The sequence below is a fragment of the Oenanthe melanoleuca genome, chromosome 18, assembly GCF_029582105.1.
Source record: "Oenanthe melanoleuca isolate GR-GAL-2019-014 chromosome 18, OMel1.0, whole genome shotgun sequence".
NCBI lineage: Eukaryota > Metazoa > Chordata > Aves > Passeriformes > Muscicapidae > Oenanthe > Oenanthe melanoleuca.
This window is the reverse complement of record NC_079351.1, coordinates 7,776,292-7,798,034: the sequence shown is the minus strand read 5'-3', so window position 1 is coordinate 7,798,034 and position 21,743 is coordinate 7,776,292.

Genomic DNA, 21,743 nt, shown 5'->3' with positions numbered 1-21,743 from the left:
AATCAGCTATGGAAATGACAGCCTGGCCTTTCCAGCCAGGAGAGCATTGTCTGTGCACCCTGATGGAGGTCTGGCTGGTGATAAATGGGTGCAGATCTGCCAGCCATGGCTGGGGTTACCCATCCCTCCCCCAGCTGTGCAGGGAGCCTTCCTCCTCTTCATCAGCTGGGGAAGGACAAGGAGAGGCACACCTGGCACACAAGGGCCCTCTCATCCCCAGGCAGCTCCTGGCACCTCAGAGTCTGTGACCTGCAGCTCACCCAAGCACAATGAGGCTTTCATCAGTAAAAGCTGGTGAGCAGCAGTGAAGGAACAGGTCTTTGGTATTTGCTCACAACGTGGTTTGTGTGTCTGTGCTCTGCAGCTCAGCCTCCTTGGAGTTTTGGTTCCCTTTCTCTGCATGACTACAGCAGTATCTTTCTGCAAATTAATCTATTTTTGTGCTTTTTTTTTTTTTTTTTTTGCTTTTTTTTTTTTTTTTTTTTTTTTTTTTTCTGGAGAAATTCTCAGCATCAAAACAAACCCAGTGTGTGGGAGTGATGAGGAGTGAGTTCTCTCAGCTGATCCTCACCGTGAGCACAAAATCCCTGAATTTTGCTACAGTTTTGAGCCAAATTTGCATCTCATTTTGGATGGGATTAGCCAAACCAATCCCTCCCATCTCCAGGGCAGGTTGCAACTCATTGAAAAAAAAAGAAAAAAAAAGGAGCAGTTACTTTTTTCCTTTCTCCTTCACTAAATGTGCAAAACCCATTCTTTTAACAATTAGTCTCAAACATATTTTTTCTCATATTATTCCTTACCTGAGTCATCTCCATCTATTGTATGGTGCTTCTGAGATCAGACATGAATGCATTTCTCAAAGGTAATCTTTAAATGCCCAGGCAGATTTTGTTGTTGGTCTTTTCTAAATCATTTGTTTTGTTGGAGGAAAGGTTATATGTATTTATTATGAAATGCAATAACATTTTAATGAGAAAATGCAGCATTAAATGTATTTCACGTGTATTTATTTCTCAGAAAACTCATATTGTTCAGTCTTTGGGTGGAAGCCAAGCACTTGTAACAGTTACCTGGCATGATGTGGCCCCGTGACAGAAAGTCTAATGAAGACTTTCTTGATAGGAATGTAATTGTAAAGAAAAAAAATGATTAAAAAATTGGTTCCAGTGCTCTGTGATCCAAGAGTTCATTTGTTTCCTCATTCATGCACTAAACAAGTCCCTAATTAATCTTGAACCTTGGAGAAAGGAGACTAGATTGGCATCTTCTGAATACGAACGCACTTCTCATTTTGGAAAGTTTGAAGAGGCTCTTAAGCATTCTCTTTTAATGGTATTTTTGCAAGGGTTTAAAGTGGCTTCATTAGCCTGCCAAAGCCACTAATTGCATTACCATATTTTTAAACTTAGGAGATTCCTTTAAAAAAAAAAATTAGATTAATTTGCTGGCTGCAAGCGCCTGAAGTGCTCAGTGACTGTGACGGCCCCAGCTGGAGCCAGCGTGGCACTGAGTGGTGCTTGTGGGGCTGCCCCGAGGTGCCAGCCCTGCTGTCCCTCCTGGCAGTCAGGATGTGTCCCCTGCACAGGAGAGCTGCCTGAACTCCTGCCAGCCTCAGCACCCACGGAAACCCTGTGCAGGGGCAAACCTCTGCTGGATCTCTTTGGGGTAGAAATGCAGAAACAACTGATCTCTCCCACACCAGCTCTAACTGGGAATAAAGAGCTGATTGTGTTCCAAGCATCTCTCTTCCATCAGTGTGGGATTCTCAGCAAAAGCCCCCCCAGCTCTGGGGGTGCAGCCCCTGCTGAGCACTCACCTTTCCACAGCCCTGCTGTGCCCAGTGGCCAAAGCCCTGCAGTAATCCCTTCTGGAGGAACAGTGGCAGAGCTGATTAATCCAGCTCCTCCGTTCCCCTGTGCTCTGAAGTGTGAAAGGGATGGAGCCAAAGCCTCAGATGGAAAGTGCCAGCCAAGTTCAAAGTGTGCCTGTGTTCGTCCAGCTGTTCTTATTACAGTAAATAGGCACCTGAACTGTAATGAGGTCACTTCCCTGGATCTTGCTTGTGTGCAGCCCCAGGTGGCTTATCTAAGGTAATATGAATAATAAGAACAAGATAAGATAAGGCTGTTAGCCCCAAACAATATTATCAGCCTGTGATTTTAGCTGCCTACCTACTCCATCCTGACAGCGAGGGATAAAAGAAAACCTAAAACTGCAGCCTTGGAGACTTACAAAAGCCTTGTTAAAGCCCATACCAGCTCTGAGAAGAAATATTACCCTGTCTGGGGGAAGGGGGTGGAGGAGAATCAAGGGCACCAAGAAGAAAATACAGCTCACGGTTGAGGGAGTTGGGTTTTTTTTCCTTCCTTTGCAAATGTGTTCTTGCTCATTTCATTGTGAGCACCACAATATATTATCAGCTTTCAGGGAAGTGAAGAGTCGCCGAGGTTTCATTAGTTATGTTTATGCCAATAGAAATAAATCTCTGCAGTCATCAGAACAGGTTTGTTCATACTCCTGCTCCTGACTGGGGAATTTCACTGGCCACATCCCTGTTGTGCTGGTGGAGCAGATATAGTTTGAGATATACTTTGGCCTTATTGATTTGAAGGCTTCTTCATTACTTCTCCAGCACTGCAGATCAATAGCCATGCCTAGAGCAGCATAATAGATTTTTTTAAAAAATCAATTAAACAGAATATTTTTAACAGAGCCTAGTGCAAAATTCTGTTGCATTTTGATATGTGTGTTTTAAGCCTTGCTGCATTCACCTGCAGACCCTGATGAGGGTCTTTGTTTCAGCATCCCTGTGCTGTGGTGTTCAGCCTCAAAGGAGGAGGAACAATTCAAGATTAGAAACAAGAACCACCCAGCTTTTCTCCTTTGAAACCCATATTCATCACTGCAGCCTCACCAGAAAGTGAAATAATGTTTGTGGTCTTGGCTCAATCCCCAGTGGACAATAATTCAGTTAAAATATACCAAATTCTGTCATGCTTTTTCCTTGCTCCACGTCTCTGAACACCAGGAGATGAGCTCCTCTTAAATTAGCTTTCATGCTTGAGGGGTTTCCTTGTGCATGCAGAGCCTGGTCCTGTCCCTGCTGGGGCTGGTGACAAATTCCCTATTGATCCTGGTGGCCTGGGCTGGGGTCAGGCAGCAGCGTGGGTCAGGGCAGCCCTCGGTCTTGCTGCCATCCTGGAGCTGGGAAAAGCAGCTGCTGCTGTCCTGGGGGAATGTGGAGGTGGTGCCTGGCCCTGGGACTGGCTGGGAATCTTCTGTGGCAGATTTTGGCAGCAATGCAAGTGTTTAACACAGTGTAACAGAGGCAGGTAAATCCTTACAGGGAGGAAAACCCTCATTTCAGAAGCAGCAGAAGGATGTAATGAAGGATTCTGGTGATGTTCTGAATGGTGATGCTCAGTAAAACCCTTTCCCAGTCCCAAGTCCCTCAGATGGGGACACTTAAGGTCACCCCACAGGCAGCCAAAACCAAATTTCCCCATCATTATTCCTCCTTCTCCCTCCTTCCTGCCTTTTCCAGCTCCATACCAGCTGCTCTGGGCTGCCTCAGCCACTGGCCACTCTCCCATCACTCCTCCCTAACCCCAGGTTGAATTATTTCTTTGAATTATTTGCATGGCAAATGACACAGGTGGGTATTTTCAGAACTTGCCTTGTCACATCCCAGTACAGCAGCTGCAGCCACGTTGGGTTGGCTTGGCTGGGGCCTTTTTCCTTTGCAAAATGCAAATATTTGTGGCCACAACCCCTGATGCACTTGGAGCTGCAAACTGTGAGGGTTTGTCAGCAATCCAAGCCAGGTCTGCACACTGTGGACAAAGCAAAGCTTAGGGCAAGGTGCAGATCTCCTCCTGCTGAGCCCATCACCAAGCCAGGCTGCTCCAGCCCCGTTCCCAGGGAGATGCTGTCCCAGGGGATGATTTGGAGGAGACAGACCTCTCTGCATTGCTGTTACAGGAACAGCTTGGCCAGGCAGGGAGCTGAGAGAGGATGAAGCCAGCTCCTCAGATGTCTGCAGCTGGGAGGTCTGGAAGCCTCCTGGTTTTCTTCTTCCTGTCATCCATGCACGTGGGGGATGTGAGAACCACTTCCAGAAAGCCATGTCTTCCCTCTGCTCCCCTGGTTTTGAGTTTAAACATCTCATGCAGCTTAAAAACCTTGTTTAAAGCTGGAAAGGGAAGCAGAGGGAGGCAGAGCCTGAGCTCAGGGGTGGATCCCCCCCAGCCCATCACAGCTCAGGTTTAAAGGCCAGGGAGGTGTTTTCTGGTGCAGGTGAGCTGGGGGAGAGGCAGCAATGAAGGGGTGCCCGGGCAGTGAGCTGGGCTGTGCCAGGGGCAGGGCTGGGCAGCAGAGCTCACACACACTCTCTGTTCATTCATTTTTCATGCCTCATTTTCAGGCCTGCCTGGTTTATGAACCTCATTCTTCCTTCCCCTCGGTTTAAATCTATCTTTGGAAAACAAAGGCGGGTTTAGAGCAGACCTTCCCTTCCCTCGAGACCGACAAGCCTGAGTTGGTTTAAGGCCACCAGATTTAACCAGGGCACGAGGGATGTCCTGGGGACCTGGAGCCTCTTGGGTGAGCAGCTGCCCCCAAAAGTGATGATGCTCCAGGTGCTGCCTTAGCCCTGAGGCCCCTCCAGCCCTTGGCAGGAGCTGAGCCAGCAGAAAGCCACCCCTGTTTGCCAGCAGCTGGGTCTGCCTGGGAAGCACCAGAGCTGGAACCTGGAGTGGGCTGGGAAACCCAAGGAAAGGCAGTGAGACAGGGAACACAGATCTGGAACCTGGAGTGGGCTGGGAAACCCAAGGAAAGGCAGTGAGACAGGGAACACGGAGACAAGGGGAGTGGCTGGATGCCGTGGGGATGGGAGGTCTCCTGCCTCACCTCTGTGCTGCTCCTGCTGCCCCACCAGCCCCTGCTGTCCCCACTGACCCTCAGTGACCCAGCAGGGACCAGAGCAGGCTCAGCTCCTGTTCCTCACTGGTGCCAGTGCTCACTTTGGTACCCTGCACTGGCACAGCTCCTCTGGAATTGCCCCCCCTGGATGGAACAGGCACCTTTAGCTCTCATGTATTTCACACAGACATCCAGAGAGCAGAGAGAGGAGCCAGGGGCTCTGGGCTGGAGGGCAAACACAGCCCGTGGCGCTGGGGTGGGACCTGCAGCCACTGTGCCACGGTGGCATTGCTGGAGCTGAGCTGTCCCCTGGCAGCCACACATGAACCTTTCCCTGATGGCTCAGGGCTGTCTGGGCTTTGCCTTTTCCGTGCTGCAGGGCTGGCTGAAGCCTCTGGCCCTTCCAGGGGTCACCACCATCCCCCAGCATCCTTCTCTGCCCCAGCTGGGGACAGCAATTCCCTGGGGGCAGTGCCCTGGCACAGCTCCTGGCATGCCCATGCATCTTCTGCCGGGCACCCCTGACCTTCCCACGGCTTCAGCTGCGCCAGCACTGCCATAATTACTCAGGCAGCTAAGAAAAGACCTTGTTATTAGGAAGCTTTTTTTCCCCCCAGTTATCTTTCAGCTAATTTTTCCCCGGTTCTTAATTTGCGGCCGGCTCCTCGGAGCCTTCAGATCTGTCAGGAGCTCCGGGTGAAACGCTTGTTTTTGTTTGACTAACACGTTCTGGGGGAGGGGCGGGCGCTGCTTTGGAAGAGCCGCTCTGTTTGCTTTGGTGATAGCGCTGATATTTGGGAGAGACAGATGGAAGGCACTTTTTATTTTCTGCAGACACTTTATGATCCAAGCTGCTCATATTGTATAAGAGAGGCCAGATGCCTTGTTAATTCATAGACATGTTTACAGCATGGAGCTTCTAATAGGTGAATATGAATACTAAATAGTGATTAGTGCTTGTCTGACAGACGTCTCCCTCCTGACTGAAATTGGATCTAAGTTTGACCTTTGGTGAGGGAGGAAGGTATTCTGGTATATTACAAGCCTTTTTTTTTTTTTTTTTTTTTTTTAATATAAATATCTCTTCTCTGCATGTAGAAGGACAAATCCTTCACAGACAAATCCTTTTTCTTCCCACTGAAGGATGAATTTGCCCCTGTTACTGTGTCACTGTGGAAATGGAGGGGGAACCCTCTGAGTATTAAAAATCTGTGTTTTGAGTGGGGAGCATGAGCCCAGTGGTGCTTTAATGCCCTTGGGTGGCATTTTGGCTTTGTGAGAGGGACTGAGGAGCACCATGGCTCTCCCCCTGCACCACCAGGCTTTTGTGGGATGCTCCTGCTTGGAACCCATTGATGGTTGTGCACCCTGTACAGGAGGAGATGCTACAGCAGCAGACCAAACACACAAGATGGAAAGGTTATAGACAGGAGAAGGAAAGGGTGTGGAGAGAGAAAATAATTAGCCAGGAGACTTATTTCAAGAGCAACCCCAGCACTGCTGGTGGAAGGGGCCAGCAGCTCTTTCAGAGGATGGGCCAGGGTACCAGGACTGTGTTCACCCCATCCCTGGGGATTCACAGCACCTCCCTGCAGGACCCAGAGCTCCATGCACATGGAAAACCCCATGAGGAGCAGCACCCAGTGCATGTTAAATTGTCCTGGATGTGATGTGACACCCAAAACCCAGAGGGTGGGAGCACTGCCCTGGTGCATGCCAGGCTGCTCCAGAGGCAGCAGAGGTGGGGAGGTGGTTTGTGGAAGAAGAAGCAAGGAAAGAAGAAATAGAGCTCAACAGAAGGTGTTATTTTAGTAAACTGCTCTTTAAAGACAGGCAAGCACAGACTTCTCTTTCCTTAAGGAATCACCCTGACCTGGGGAATTGCAGGCTGTCTTTGGGAGGGCCAGCTGGCTGCCAGCCAGGTCCCCACACCCTGGGGCTGTGCCACTCCTCCCTGGGGACTGCCTCAGTGGCACCAAACCCACGGGACCTGGGGGACACAGCAGGGCACCTGCACAGCCCCAGGGCGACCTGCCAGGGCTTCCCAGGAGCACACTGTCTCTACGGGGACCAGGCATTTCCCAGCTTGTTCTGGCTGGGAGAGCTTTGTGATGCTCAGAAACCTGAGAGGAGGTGAGGGTGCTGAGGGAAAGCTGAGTGTGCAATGACACAGCTTCAAGCTTTATGGTGTGCTGAGCAGCCAGGGTGAGGGGCACTCCTGTGTCACCAGCTGGGCACTTCCAGGTGGAGAGAGGGTCCTGAGCCAGCAGGAGAGCAGAGGGAGTCTGGTGAGCAGCCACAGTGTGGAGTGAGGGAAGAGGGGTCAGGCCCTATGTCCCCAGCCAGGCTTCCCACCCCAGCCTGGCTCCCTACAGGTGCAAAGCAGCAGCACTCACGATGTCCCTGCATCACCAGAGCATCCTTTAATTGAGGTAAAATCATCTCATGCCCATCCAAGGCACTTTTAAGGCTACTTTGAGACAGAGGGACCACATATGGATTATCACCCAGGAGCCACCCCAGTAATCTGAGTGGGGGTGTCCCCAGGAGAAGGGAGACTGAGCTCAGCCCCTCACACCAGCACCCAGCAGCTCCCAGCTGAGGCTGCTCACTGCTTTCCATGGTTTCCCAGGTTCTGCTGGTGGCAGACACAGGGCAGAGGAGGGTCTGGCTCTGCCACAGCCCCACTGGCTCGGAGCACATCAAGGCAGAGCTGCTGCTTCCTCTGGAGATGCAGCCCCAGCCTGCTGCCTGTGATCACGGCTGGGTGCAGTGCTTGCCTCAACTTGCTTTCATCCCTTTCCTTTTCACTTCACCCTCAAAATTAGATATTAAGTTTATTCCCCAATTAGACCAGGAAAGGATAAAATGTTTGGTTTGGGGGATTTTTAGTTTTATTTTTTCTTTTAAAGGCTCGCTCTTGCTGTGAATTTATTGGGTATTGCTGACAGCAGAGGAAATCCTGTGGTTTTGCTTTCCCTGCTTGCTGTTCAGATGTGAAGGTACAGAGGATGCCTCAGCCCTTGAGTGAGCTCAGCTCTCACTCGAGGCAGAGAGAGCACAAGCGATTGAGCAAAATCAGTCCCTGACTCGTTTCTGATCTCAGCTCCCCTCTGCTTGGACTGGGAGCTGAAGCTGGAACGTGGTTTTGGCAAACAACCTTAAAAAGTAAATTGCTTGCTCTGTGGACTGAAAATCACACTCTTTCTCCTCTAACCAGCTCGTCTCTGCAGGGAAACAAGCCTATAAATGAACAAGGCGAGAGACCTGGCCCCCAGAGCTCAGCAAAGCAAGAAGGTGGCAGGTCATGGCAGCTGCTCCTGCAGGCTGGGGGGGCTGGTGCTCTGCCCTGCTCTCACCCCAGAACCAGCCCCTGTCTCTGGAGAGGAGGAGAAAAGGGATTTACCACGTAAAGCACCGTTAAGGACTTTGCTTTAGGTACCAGCTGAGTGCACTTTGGTGGCCATAAGCCAAATGTGTATCTATTATGTGTGTATGTATGGAGCTCAGATAAGCTGGTTGCAGGTTCTCTCAAGGCAGCTGGAAGGGAGGGAAGGAGCCCACAGCCTCCTGCACTGACTTTTCCCCAGACCTGGCTCCCTGGGCTGGCTGCCTGTGTGGGGCTGCCTGCTTCCATCCCACTGCTGCTTGGGTCCAACCCAAATCCCTTCCCAAAATTCCAGCACTCCCATGTGCCTGGGCTGGATGGGACAGAGGGGGCTCTGGCTCCAAGGCAGAGGTGGCAGAGGGGCTGCAGGTCTCCCTGTGTGTATTTAAACCCCTCCAGTCAGCAGGCAGGAGAAATATCCTTTGCCTTAGCAGAGCTCAAAGTGACTCCTCCATTCTCTGCCTGTGACATTTCCAGGGGGCCCTGGCTGCCACGCAGGGCTCTGGCTCTCAACTCTGCCAGAAAAAATGATGGTTTTCAGAGCTGGGGTTTTGGCTCTGACCCATCTTGAGCAATATTGTTCCTCTTGTTTTTGAAACCATAATGCACTGCACTTGGTGGTGATGTCAGGTACTTGTGGATTGTAATTACTGTGTAACCCAGCAGCCTGGAGAGGGATGTCTCAGGAGGGGCAGCCTGAGGGGAAGGAAACTTAGTCCTTTATGAAATGCAGATGTTTTTAAAGGGCTATAATTAACTGGACTGGAGGCAGAGTATTGCAGATATAAAAGTTGAACAGGCTTTTGGTTTTAAATGTTTGCTGTGTACTTCCAGGGGTCACTCAGCTCTGCAGTGCAGGATTTCAGTCCTTTCTGTGCTGCCCTCAGAGTCACCCCTGTGCTTCAGGCTCAGACCTTGCCTTGGTGCTTTTTCTTCTCCACCCAAAAACTGAGGAGCACCCAAACTCTCTGTGCAGGGCTGTGTCCCTCAGCTCCATCCCTCAGCATGGCACAGGCTGCAAGCTGGATTCAGGGTGATGCAGAGAGTGAGGCAAGAAGGGCAGCATGGAAAAGGAAAACAAAACCCCCCAGCGCTCAAAGCTGAATAGGAGCGAGCTCTCCAACCCCAAGTTATGAATTTTGTCAATGAAATTAGCCAACAATGTTTGGGAAAGAATAAAAATAAAGCAGTGAGGCTCAAAGAAAAACTAGCCGAGGCCTGGGAGTGAATGGGGGCTTTGTTCGGGCTCCGGTCCCTTCAATAGGAGCTGAAAGCCGGTGAGTCACAGCCCTGCTGCCCGGGCTTGGGGCCTCCCGAGCGGCCAGGGGGAAAACCCGCCTCGCTGCAGCTGACCAGCCACGGAACTGAGCCCATTCACTGCCGAAGTTAATTTGTTGGGCGAGAGAAGGGACACGAGAAGCATGTTATTATAAACTCAGCAGCAGAGAAGTGTCTGAGCGAGGGCTGCGCCCAGTACTGGGGTACATTGTGGGTTTGGGTCTCAGGGCACAGCCAGGGATCCCAGTCACACTCCCTGCAGGAGAAACCACCACAGGAACGTGCTGGAGCAGCAGCAGCCTGCAGCCAGTGAAGGGATGAGCATGAGCCCAGCCTGCAGCCAGTGAAGGGATGAGCCTGAGCCCAGCCTGCAGCCAGTGAAGGGATGAGCCTGAGCCCAGCCTGCTGCCAGTGAAGGGATGAGCCTGAGCCCAGCCTGCAGCCAGTGAAGGGATGAGCCTGAGCCCAGCCTGCAGCCAGTGAAGGGATGAGCCTGAGCCCAGCCTGCTGCCAGTGAAGGGATGAGCCTGAGCCCAGGATGCTGCCAGTGAAGGGATGAGCCTGAGCCCAGGATGATGCCAGTGAAGGGATGAGCCTGAGCCCAGCCTGCAGCCAGTGAAGGGATGAGCCTGAGCCCAGCCTGCAGCCAGTGAAGGGATGAGCCTGAGCCCAGGATGCTGCCAGTGAAGGGATGAGCCTGAGCCCAGGATGCTGCCAGTGAAGGGATGAGCCTGAGCCCAGCCTGCTGCCAGTGAAGGGATGAGCCTGAGCCCAGGATGATGCCAGTGAAGGGATGAGCATGAGCCAGGATGCTGCCAGTGAAGGGATGAGCCTGAGCCCAGCCTGCTGCCAGTGAAGGGATGAGCCTGAGCCCAGCCTGCTGCCAGTGAAGGGATGAGCATGAACCAGCCACTTCCACGGCTGTGCCTCCTGGGAACAGCCTTGAGCCTGGCACCAGAGCCCAGATCTGTGTCAGCCCGAGCTGGCAGTGAGCCCAGCATGTGTTTTGGGAGCCCAGGGCATGTTTTGGGGTACCAGCACATGTTTTGGGGGCCCAGTGTGTGTTTTGGGGGCACAGCACAGGCAGGGCCAGGCAGCACTTTTGGCACAGCAGCTGTGGTTTGCCCACAGGGTGGGCTCTGTGGGGCTGCACTAGGGGCACATTCCCAGGCTGTGATCTCATCCCCATGCCTGGCCACATAGCCCAAGCTCTGCAGAGCCTGGATTTGCTCCCTGCACAGACCTGTGAGGGTGAGGGGAGCACGGGGAGGGGCAGCAGGGACCATTTTGTGCTCCTGCCCCTGACACGGGCTCTGCAGCACGGATCCCTGTGCGTGCTTTGGTGGGAGTAGCTGCTGTTCCCAAACAAAGGGCTCCTTTCTTCCCAGCAAGCAGAGGTAGCTGGTGTGAGCTGAATACAACCTGCCTCCAGCCTTTGTTCTGTACTACCTCGCCCATCCCAGCACTTGGTGCTTGTTGTTGGACAAATGTAGAGGAAAAGAGACGGTCCATCCCCCACGGGGCTCGGCTGTGCCTGGCTTTGTGTCCCCACCTCATCCGTGGCCAGGGATGTCCCAGCTGAGGGCGGTGGCTGTGCAGGGTGAAGGACTCTCCTCCTGGCACTGGCTTGGAGTGCCAGCAGCCATGCAGCACCTGCCCCAGGCTCCTGCCCCCCTCCCCCGGCTGGCCCCGGCACGCTGCCGTGCTTGCAGAGAGCCACAGCCTGTCTGGGCAGCTGGGCAGGGGAATTAGGGCACTGCTCAGCCCAGGAGGTGGAAACGTGCCAGGAGCCAGGGCCACAGACTGGTGGGGATGTCCGGGCTGTGACCCTGTGCCATGGGCTGGTGAGGGTGTCCAGGCTGTGACCCTGTGCCATGGACTAGTGAGGGTGTCCAGGCTGTGACCCAGTGCCATGGGCTGGTGGGGATGTCCAGGCTGTGATCCTGTGCCATGGGCTGGTGGGGATGTTGGATGTCCAGGTTGTGACCCTGTGCCATGGACTGGTGTGGATGTCCAGGCTGTGACCCCGTGCCATGGACTGGTGGGGATGTTGGATGTCCAGGTTGTGACCTGGTTCCATGGACTGGTGTGAATGTCCAGGCTGTGACCCTGTGCCATGGGCTGGTGGGGATGTCCAGGCTGTGACCCTGTGCCATGGACTGGTGAGGGTGTCCAGGCTGTGACCCAGTGCCATGGGCTGGTGGGGATGTCCAGGCTGTGACCCTATGCCACAACCAAGTGCAGACATGCAGCTTTGGCAGGGCTCTCCTGTGGTCCAAAGTGCAGAAATCCATATCAGCTCACTCACCATGCCAGCCAGTATTTAATGAAGCAGAGAAGCACCAAGATCATTTTTGGCTGACACATCGCTTGGGAGGAAATTTTAATGGTTTGTTACGGTATTTTAAAATCTGGGTTAAGCTCAGAAATGGCACAGCAGAGGTAAATGTCAAGCAGCAACTAAACTGTGCCATCTCCCTTTCCCAGCTGCACAAGGCCATGTTGTGACCAAAGCAATCCTCCTTTCTGCTCACATCACCTTTCCGGATTTATCATTTTAATGTTCTCTGGGCCACCAAGCCCCACAGCTGTAAATTAATTTTTAAAGTAATACAGGTTTTAAAACTTCCATCTGCTTTAATGAGCTTGGGGGAATCCTGTTGTATTAAAAAACATGCATGCAATTATTTTTCCATCTTGGGTTTCACCAGTTCCCAGCACCACTCGGTGATGACATCTTCTTCCCCTCTCCAAAGTGTTTTCTTGTGATAATGTGGCATTGTATCCTGATGGTGTGTGTGTTTTGCTGCACGTGGGCAAGGCTAGAGAGGACTTCTCTGAGGACAAAGCAGTATCATTAGCAGGTCCCTTGGTGGCTTCCCAGTCACCTTTCCATTAATCCAGTTCTGCATCACAGAATTAGGCAGCGGCTAATGAACAGCTCCAGCGCCGGGAGCCTGGAGGTGCCGCATTAACCGGACGTCTCTTTGAACTGTCTGATTTCTGGTGGGAAAACTTCATGGAAAAATGAGATTGTGTTTGTTTTCACAGCCTTCTGCATCTGTTTTTAAATATTTGCTCACAGTAGTTCCGGGCTTTTTTTTCTCTCTCTTTTTTTTTTTTTTTTATTATTAGCAATTAGCCTAATAAGGCACCTTTTCATTGCTTTGCATGTAGATTAACCACTTCAGAGAGTACAAAATAAACATTTTGCAATGCATGCATGTATCTTCTGGAAAAGATGAGTAACTTGTTTCCACTGAGACAAAGTCCTCTTAACATCAGGGTTTTGCTCTAATCATTAGTGCCCGAGATTTTTTTTTTGTTCGTTCCCCTTTATTTCCCCTATGACAACTCCTTACAGCATTTGTTAACCTGAATTTTTAACACAATTAATTCTTACTTAGCCAGTGCATTCAAAATGATGTTCTTTATAAGTAACAAATAGCCTGAGATTGTGCAACTTCCTTCTGGTATTTGAGCATTTAGAAGATGCATTTTGGTCAGCCTGGCTGGCTCTCAGTCGAGCCAGGAGCACAGCCAGTGAGTAGCTGTGCACTTTGTGCAGACCCTCCTCTAGTTCTCCTTTCCCATATTTGTAGGATCTAAACCTTTTCCTGGCTTCTCTGTAGATGTGCCCCTAAGGATGTATCCCCAGGATGTCCCCCCAGGGATTTGTCCAAAGGTTGTACCCCAAGGGTGTCACCCCCAGGGTGTACCCCCAGTGTGTACCCCCAGGATGTACCCCCACGGATTTATCCCAGGGATGGACTCCCAGGATGTACCCCAGGATGTGATGTACCCCCAGGATGTGCCCCAGAATGTGATGTACCCCTGTATGTACCCCCAGGATGTACCCCAAGGATGTCACCCCCAGGATTGTGATGTACCCCCAGGATGTCCCCCGTATGTACCCCAGGATGTGATGTACCCCAAGATGTCACCCCCAGGATGTACCCCAGGATGTGATGTCCCCCAGGATGTGATGTCCCCCAGGATGTGATGTCCCCCAGGATGTACCCCAGGATTTTATGTACCCCAGGATGTACCCCAGGATTTTATGTACCCCAGGATGTACCCCAGGATGTGATGTCCCCCAGGATGTCACCCCCAGGATGTACCCCAGGATTTTATGTCCCCCATGATGTGATGTCCCCCAGGATGTTATGTACCCCAGGATGTGATGTCCCCCAGGATGTGATGTCCCCCAGGATGTCACCCCCAGGATGTCCCCCGTATGTACCCCAGGATGTGATGTACCCCAAGATGTCACCCCCAGGATGTACCCCAGGATTTTATGTACCCCAGGATGTGATGTCCCCCAGGATGTGATGTCCCCCAGGATGTCACCCCCAGGATGTTATGTCCCCCAGGATGTCACCCCCAGGATGTACCCCAGGATTTTATGTACCCCAGGATGTACCCCAGGATGTGATGTCCCCCAGGATGTCACCCCCAGGATGTCCCCCAGGATGTGATGTCCCCCAGGATGTCACCCCCAGCTGGCGCTGCCGGGCTCGGCCCCAGCTCTAATCAGATCAGCGCTGCTGCGCGCTCCCCGAGCCGCGGAACAATGAGCCTCTGTCCCACACAGTGAGAACAAGAACCGGGCCGAAAAACAGGAGGAGGGGAGGAAGAAGATCTTCCATTGTGAGCGAAGCTGTGCCCGTGCTGGCCTCTGCCCGGGCGAGGCTGAGCGCTCGGTGCTGCAGCCGCGGCATCACTTCTGAGCGCTGCAGAGGGACACGGGGGTTCCAAAAGCCACCCCTCCAGGGACCCTTTGCTGCCCACATGGCCGCTTTCCAGAGCGGGTGGCAAATCCCACATCATTGCAAAGGAATTTCCTTTCACTTCCAGAGACACTGGACCAGGCTGGGTGCAGCAGGGCTCCCGAGGGGGGTTTCTGTGCTGCCCTGGGGGCAGGGAATGCCTTCTCTACCTCCTCCTCATCCTCCCACGAGCAAATGGGGTCAGTGGTCCAAACCTGGAGGATAACCAGGCAGTGGAATGGAGATGGATCTGTCCTAAACCATGGAGTGACAGAATGGTTTGGGTAGGAAGGGGCTTTAAAGGTCATCTAGTTCAACCCCCCACCATGAGGGGCTGGAACTGCCTTTGCTGTTGTTCCAGGCTTTTGCCTAAATGGCAGCTGCAGGTTCTTGGGGAATTGGATCTTCCTCCCACTCTCAGGGCCAGGACAAGCCCAGGGTTTCTGGCTGAGCTCCAGGCTGGCTGCCCTGAACGCTCCTCACCCTCCAGGAGTGTGGCACAGCAGAGCCCAGGGCTGTCAGAGGGACAGCAATGACCTGGACCAGCCAGGCTGTGCCAGCCCCACAGGATCAACAGAAAATCCACTGTGGGTTTTCTTTGGGAAGGTTTTTTGGAGGGAAGCTCTCAGGAGAAGGTCCTTCCAACAAGGCAGGAATCGTGCTCTACCCTGCTGCTTTTTTGCCTAAATCTTTCCCCTGGGCCAAGCAATTAGTTGGTGTGACTCAGTGGCTTTGATGGAGCACTGCTGATTTACACCACTTGATGAGCTGCTCTGATTTTCTTATAGAAAATCACAGTTAGACTGTTACACTTAACCTGTACTAAACTGTGCATGAATGATTTATTGTGAACTTCTCATGCAAATGACATTAATAGACTCTGTCATACATAGGAGAAGATGCTAAAAGATTACTAAAAGCTGCTGCACTTAAAAATGTTTCAGAAGAAAATAATGTCTTATATTGTATTACTTGAGAAATCCATCTGATCTCCCCTTGAAACATGAACATGAGAGAACAGTGTGAAGGTTGTGCTGCATCGTGTGCAGTACCTTGAGGCTGTGACAAAAAAGCTACAAGAAGTATTTTAAAGGAATATATAGGGACACCCAGAGATGCATTAGGAGCAGGGAGAGAGCTGTTTTCCTCACACACATCCTTCAACCAGCCTCGTGATCCAGGAGTGTTTGATGACTTCAGGATCAGACTGCAGAGAAGAAACAAACCAAAAGCAGTCCTGTCTAATTAACTGAACATATTTACATGTGTAAAACTCTCCTGTAGTCCTCGTAATGACTAATGCATAATTATGCACAGACAAATCCCCACAGTAAACACAAATATTTTTGTTTGTGATTATTTATCTCAGGAGAGCTTGGCAATTTGTCAGGGCTTTGCTGAGCTTCTCAGCTGGGCCCGGTGAGGTGTGGGCAGCAGTGAGTGCTGTGGTCACCCCGGGAGCCCTTTCAGCCATGCAGCAATAGAGGAGGGCAGCTTTGGGCTCACAAAATGCCTTTGCATTGAGAAATGTGGATTTATGGAATCACAGAATTGTTTAGGTTGGAAAGAACCTTTAAGATCAAGTCCAAGCATTAACCCAGCACTGCCAAAACCACCACTAGACCATGTCCCTCAGCACCACAGCTACACATCTTTTAAATACCTCCAGGGATGGTTTGGATCAAAACAAAGTATTTTGTAAGTTTATTCCAATTCCATGGAAATACTGTGATCTCTCCCAGTTTTAGGCAACAATCACAACCTTTCCATTTGACAGCCCTCTCTCTTTTGTGCTGTCTCCCTCAGACTGCTGGGATGGAACAGGCTCATGTGTGCCCATCGTGTCCAGATGTCAGCAGGTGATGTTTGCCCACAGAGAAAAGCCATGTCCTGTGGCTCCTTCCACTGTTCATGTTCAGTTATCTGAGCTGCAGGGGACAAGTAGGTTTTGTACTTTGAGTTCAGCTTTCGCTGTCCTGGCTCGCCCCAGGGCATTTCACAGCTCAGCTGCAGGGACAGACAAATCTCCCCTACCCAGCCCCTGACCATTTGACATCAGCCCTGATGCCCTGGTTTCAGTGGTGCATCAGTACCAGAAAACCCACCATGTTTTGATTCTGCACAGCCCATTGTGGTGTCTGGAAGGTGTGGGGAAGGAGAGCATGGGGCTCCATCCCCAACCAGCACTGCAGCAGGTGCAGACAGCTGTGGGAACATCTGCCCAGTGCCCTGAGCAGGTGTGGGAGCTCTGAGCCACCCCAGTGTGCCTCCTCCCTCACCTGCCATCCCCTGCCTGGGAGCTGTGGCACGTCTCACCCATGAACCCCCACCAGGATCTCTGTCTGCTCTCCAAGCCCTCTGTGCCATGTCATCTTAATCCATGGAGCCAAGCAACCCCCAGTGATAAATTCATCACTTAGTCACTGGCTTCCCTCCTAAAATCCTCTTCAGGGAACAATTCTCCCATGTCTGATACAGTGACTAATTGATAACTTTCTTTAAGGGGACTGCACGATAACTTTCTTTAAAGCAGTATATTATGATCAGTGGGTTTTCCAAGGAGTGTGCTGCTCTCTTAATTCTCACCTTCATTATTTTAATACCTCTGTAAAATGGATTTCTAATGGATCTATATTGCCATAAAACTTTAGGGATGGTGGGTGGGTGTCAATAAATTCTTTGCAATCGGAGCAGCTCTGCCAGCCAGGTAGGGAGCAGAGTGACAGGCTCTGGGGAGAAGCCAGCCCTTGACTCAGGATTGCAGCTTCCAGCAGCATGACCTTCCCTGGTTTGACCCCGTCCTGCTGTTTCTGAACACCTTGCAAAACTTCATTAAGCAACATGACTAGTATCTGTCACAAGCAATTCTTTCTCTCCCACCTCCTCACCCCGGGGATAAGTCATATCAGCTCTGTCAGGAATACAGAAGCTGCCCTAGGTACAATCCAGCCCAAAGTGTTGATACCTGGTGAGTCTGTACAGAGCAAAAGTCATCACATCACAGCGTTTTCACCCAAAGTTCCCAAGGCAGGCAATAAATGTACATTATATTGGCATCAATCCCCTTCAAAATGTCCTCTGCCACCAACAGAGAAGGAAGGCAGCAGCCAGGATGCCCAGCTTCATCAAAGAAAGAAAAAAGTGGATGTTATGGCCCTCTGAAGGTTTTACAGAGGTCAAATTACTGCCATGTGCATCAGCCAGGACATTGGGAAAAAATCTTTTACCACTGGGTCCATTCACCTGGTCTCATAAAAACTGCCCAAGAATCTCATTTTTGTCTCATCCATATGGGCTATCACAACTCATTTTTACCTTGAATATTGAAGTCACTGGCCCAGCAACTGCTCAGAAAGGAGCTGCAGCTGTAAGCATTTGCCATTCTGCCATCCTTTACCCTGAAGAGCTCCCAGGGTTAGGAGGTGATGGAGTGAGGGAGATGCCCACACTCAGCACATGGTATAAAGAAATCCTCTAACAGAAATGCTGGAGGCTGAAATCTGCTCTGCTGTTCCACTGCCAGCATTGGATGACTGATGTATATTATAAAGTCCTGCTGCAAAACCCCACCAAAGGCTGGTTTGCCCTAAGGAAATGGTGTTGAGCTGCCACAGGCACTGCACAAACCAGTGTGGGAGCAGTGCCTGGCCCAAGGACTGGGGTTTATTTTTTAACTCAAGTATTGCAAGTTCTTTCACCACTGCTTTGATAGCTGGTGGGGTGCTAGTAGGTATTCTCCCTAGCCCTGGTTTCAGAACAATTTTCATCCCTTAGGTGTTTCTTGGCTGCAGCTGTTTGAGCTGCCAAAAAAAGGTCAGACTGATACATACAGTAAATTAACCTTTTTTACAGCCTGCCCCCAACTCTGCTTTTTTTTTTTCCATTGGGGTGGGAAACTTGCAAACAGGTAGGAAAACCTAAAGCTTGTTTGAGGACATCATGAAAACAGCTCCAGTGCTTCCCAAACGTGCAGGAGGCTCTGTGTGGGGTGAAGATAAAAATCTGCAAGCTGAAGGAGCCTTGGAAAAACCTTTTTGGAAAGGCTTTTTTACAGCACAGAAGCACTGGCAGCTCCCTCCCAGTTCATTGAGATGTTGGGTAATCAGGGGTTTTTCCCTTTCTGCTGCAGGATTTTTATTACAAACACTTGGCTTGGTGCCCCTGTCAGTGCCAGAGGTGACAACTCCAGTATTTCACTGGGGTTTGCATGCTCAGCAAGAGGTTTCTGTTCAAACCAGGGTTTCTGTAACATTTGCTGCCATGCCTGGGTGATGAGCACTGCCTGTGCCACTGGAACACCCTGTGTCTTCCCTCTGCTTGTTCCAGCCCCCTTGTATCAATAAGTGATGACCTAAAAAACAGAGGAAGAGAGGCTGATGAATGGCAATACTTTTATTCTCAGAAGCACAATGGGAAATTTGCATCTCTGCACGTTCCTCCAGCCTATAGACTTAACTCGAGGTGCCATATTCACATATCCAACCCTAAACCACTGCTTCCTCTACCCCAAAATAAACTGTGGGGTGAGCTATGGGGTGAGCAAATCCTGTGCTCTGAGCCCTCTGTTCAGGGCAGATTATGTATTTATTGTAAAACAGCTATTGATAATAAGCAGAACATGTTATCACTGCTGCTGTGGCAGGCAGGGTAGGGAGTCATGTGCTTCTTGCTTGCTTTTTGGCCTCAGGACACTTGTGTTCCTGTTTGTACAATAGCTCTGCTTGGAGAGCAAGAATAAAAAATATCATGTTTTCCCCCCTGCCAGATTGCTGTTTAGCATCGTGCTACATCTCTCTCGTGGGAAATACAGGTTAGAGACTCTCGGCTTGGGGAGGGAATTGAATCCAGATGTTGTGTTTTCTGGGCAAAGGTTTCAAGTCTTTGGTTGTTACACCAAAAAAAGGGGAACCAGCCCAACCAGTGCAGGGTAAGAGGTGAACTGTCAGACTCCTGTAGTGATGCTCACCACAGTGGGTTTGCTGATGTGAAAATTGTCTGTGCCAGACATCAGGAGGAACATGGGGTACCAGGTTTTTGCAGGAGCCCTTTCTATTTTGGGCCAGTGCCATGGAGAGGACATTTCATAGCTGGGTACAACCACCCTGATGTGGAGGTGTCACAGCAGGGCATGATCCCAGCAAGTGGGAGGAAAATGTGGGGAAAGAAACCTAAGTTATGAAAGTGAGTTTTTCCAATAGAAAATGATGTACAAGTTCATTAATGGTTGAATCAAAGACCTTTGAGTTTTTTTCCCAATTTAATAATTCTGTGATTCTATTTAAGTGCTCATCCTAAAGACTCAGTTTGTGGTAGTGTGGCCAGGAGGGATGTGCTTGCATCCTTCAGAGGGACTCCATACAAATGGCTTGCATGTTCATATTTTCCTTGGAAAACTTGGGAAGAGGCTGTGGTATCCTGGATTTTGGCTGCCGAGAGTGATCCTGCCCATCTGACCTCTGAGCATCACCTCAGACAAGAGAGAACCACTTTGTGTGGGCTCTGGGAAATCCTGTTCAGCATCAGAGACTGGATTCTCCTAAAGGAATGAGGTTGTTTGTGTCACTGGAGCATGGCCAGTGCTCGAGCTGGGCTCTGACATTAATTTTGTGTGCTCATTATTGCTGGGTAGGAAGTGCCAGAAGTGCTTGGTGACAAATTTTGTGCTGTGTTGGATGGATGACACAAAACCAAGCAAGAGGTGTAAAGTCTAAGGAGGAGGAATATTTTGCCTGGGTGTGGTTGAGCCACCCCAGCACTGCCCTGAATGTGTGAAGACCTTTGCTTAGCTCAGCTTTGTCACTCTCAGCAGAGAAAATGCTGTATCTGTGTGAGTGCCTGGCTCTTTGTGCTCAAAACCATCCACCCAACACACCCAGCACCCTGGGAACACTTTGGTCACAGTCTTTTCCCCAAGACACAGGCAGACTGGGCAAGTGGAGCTTTACAAGGCAGCAGAATCCCTTCTGCTCTGTGAGCACTGAACCACTGGCATCATCTGTCCCTTTCCCTCCCCTTCACACCAGCTCACATCTGTTCTTACTCACGTGTGACAAAAAGCCACTACCTGAGTGCTGGGGGGAAGGAGAGGCTTCAGAGGCAGCAGAGGCTGTGCTGGAGCAGCTCTGGCAGAGCACAGCTCAAGGAGAAGCCTGTGCCCTGCCAGCTCCTGTCAGCTCAGTTAGGGGACAGATGTGCCACGCGTGGTGACAGCAGGCACCAGCTGCTACAGAGCCTCAGCCCTGGAGCTGGGGGCAAACCCACCCAGGTCTGTGAGCCCCCAAGGAGAACAACCAGGGGAGTGAGGGGCAAAACCCCAGTGGGAGACCAAAGCAGGGGGGAAAAATCAAAATTCCATTGGATAAACCCCTGTATTCAATGGTAAAAGAGCTCAGGTAAGACAGGAGAAGTTTACTAGAATGTGTTTTTATCCATTAAGGACAGTATTTCAGAACAAGGGTGTCAAGCACAATGGGCTGTCTGTGTCTGTGGGCTGTGGTTATATCATGCTTTTGATGGTAATTTCTCCAGGGCCAAGAAAACAGATTAGTACACAAATCACTTTCAGTTTTATTCCATTTTGACATTTCAGGGTCTCCAGCAACTTGGCATCACTCTGAGAAGCCAGAAATATTTGTGTGTTAAAAATGTGTTTTGAATTACAAATATTTCAATGTTCACAACACGAAATTTAGAGAACCAGGAACATTCCTTGGCACAATTGCCAAGCAGTTTTTGGTGAAGGGCAGCCTCTGTAGGGGCATGAGGAGGATGTCGTGCCATAAGCATGGCATGTGGCTTCTGCTCTGCCTCTCTGGAGTGGCTGAGAGAGCAGAATCCCCTTGGCAAGCAGCAGTGGTGAGTACTGCAGCTCCAGGGTGAAGGAGTCTGTAGGTGCTGACCTACATTTAAGTAAGGACAGAGAGCAGAAACTGAGCTGGCCCTTGGGATGACACAAGGGCATTTCCCCTCCAAGCCAAGTCTGCCACCATGCTGGTGTATGAATTCACTCCCAGAGAAAGGTGCCAGGCTGACATTCAAAATATAGGGGGGAAGAAAAAAAGAGCCTTGTTCTTAATAATTCTTTCCCTTCTTTGTGCTGATGAAGTACAATGGGACATTTAAATCCGATTTTTATAACATTTTGCATTGCTATAGATCACGGTCTGACCTGCAGAAGACACTTTGTTCTGACTACAATGATACGATATTTCATATTTTAGTAATTTTTTTGTCTTCCCCGTAGCGTTTCTGTCGCATTCTGGCACAATATGGGCTCCCTCCAGTGGTCAAGGGGCTCCGGGCTCCTGCTGGCACAGGGTGGCTGTGGGGCTGGCATCACAAATGCCAGCGGGGATCACAGCGGGACTGGGCTCCTTTCACCCCGA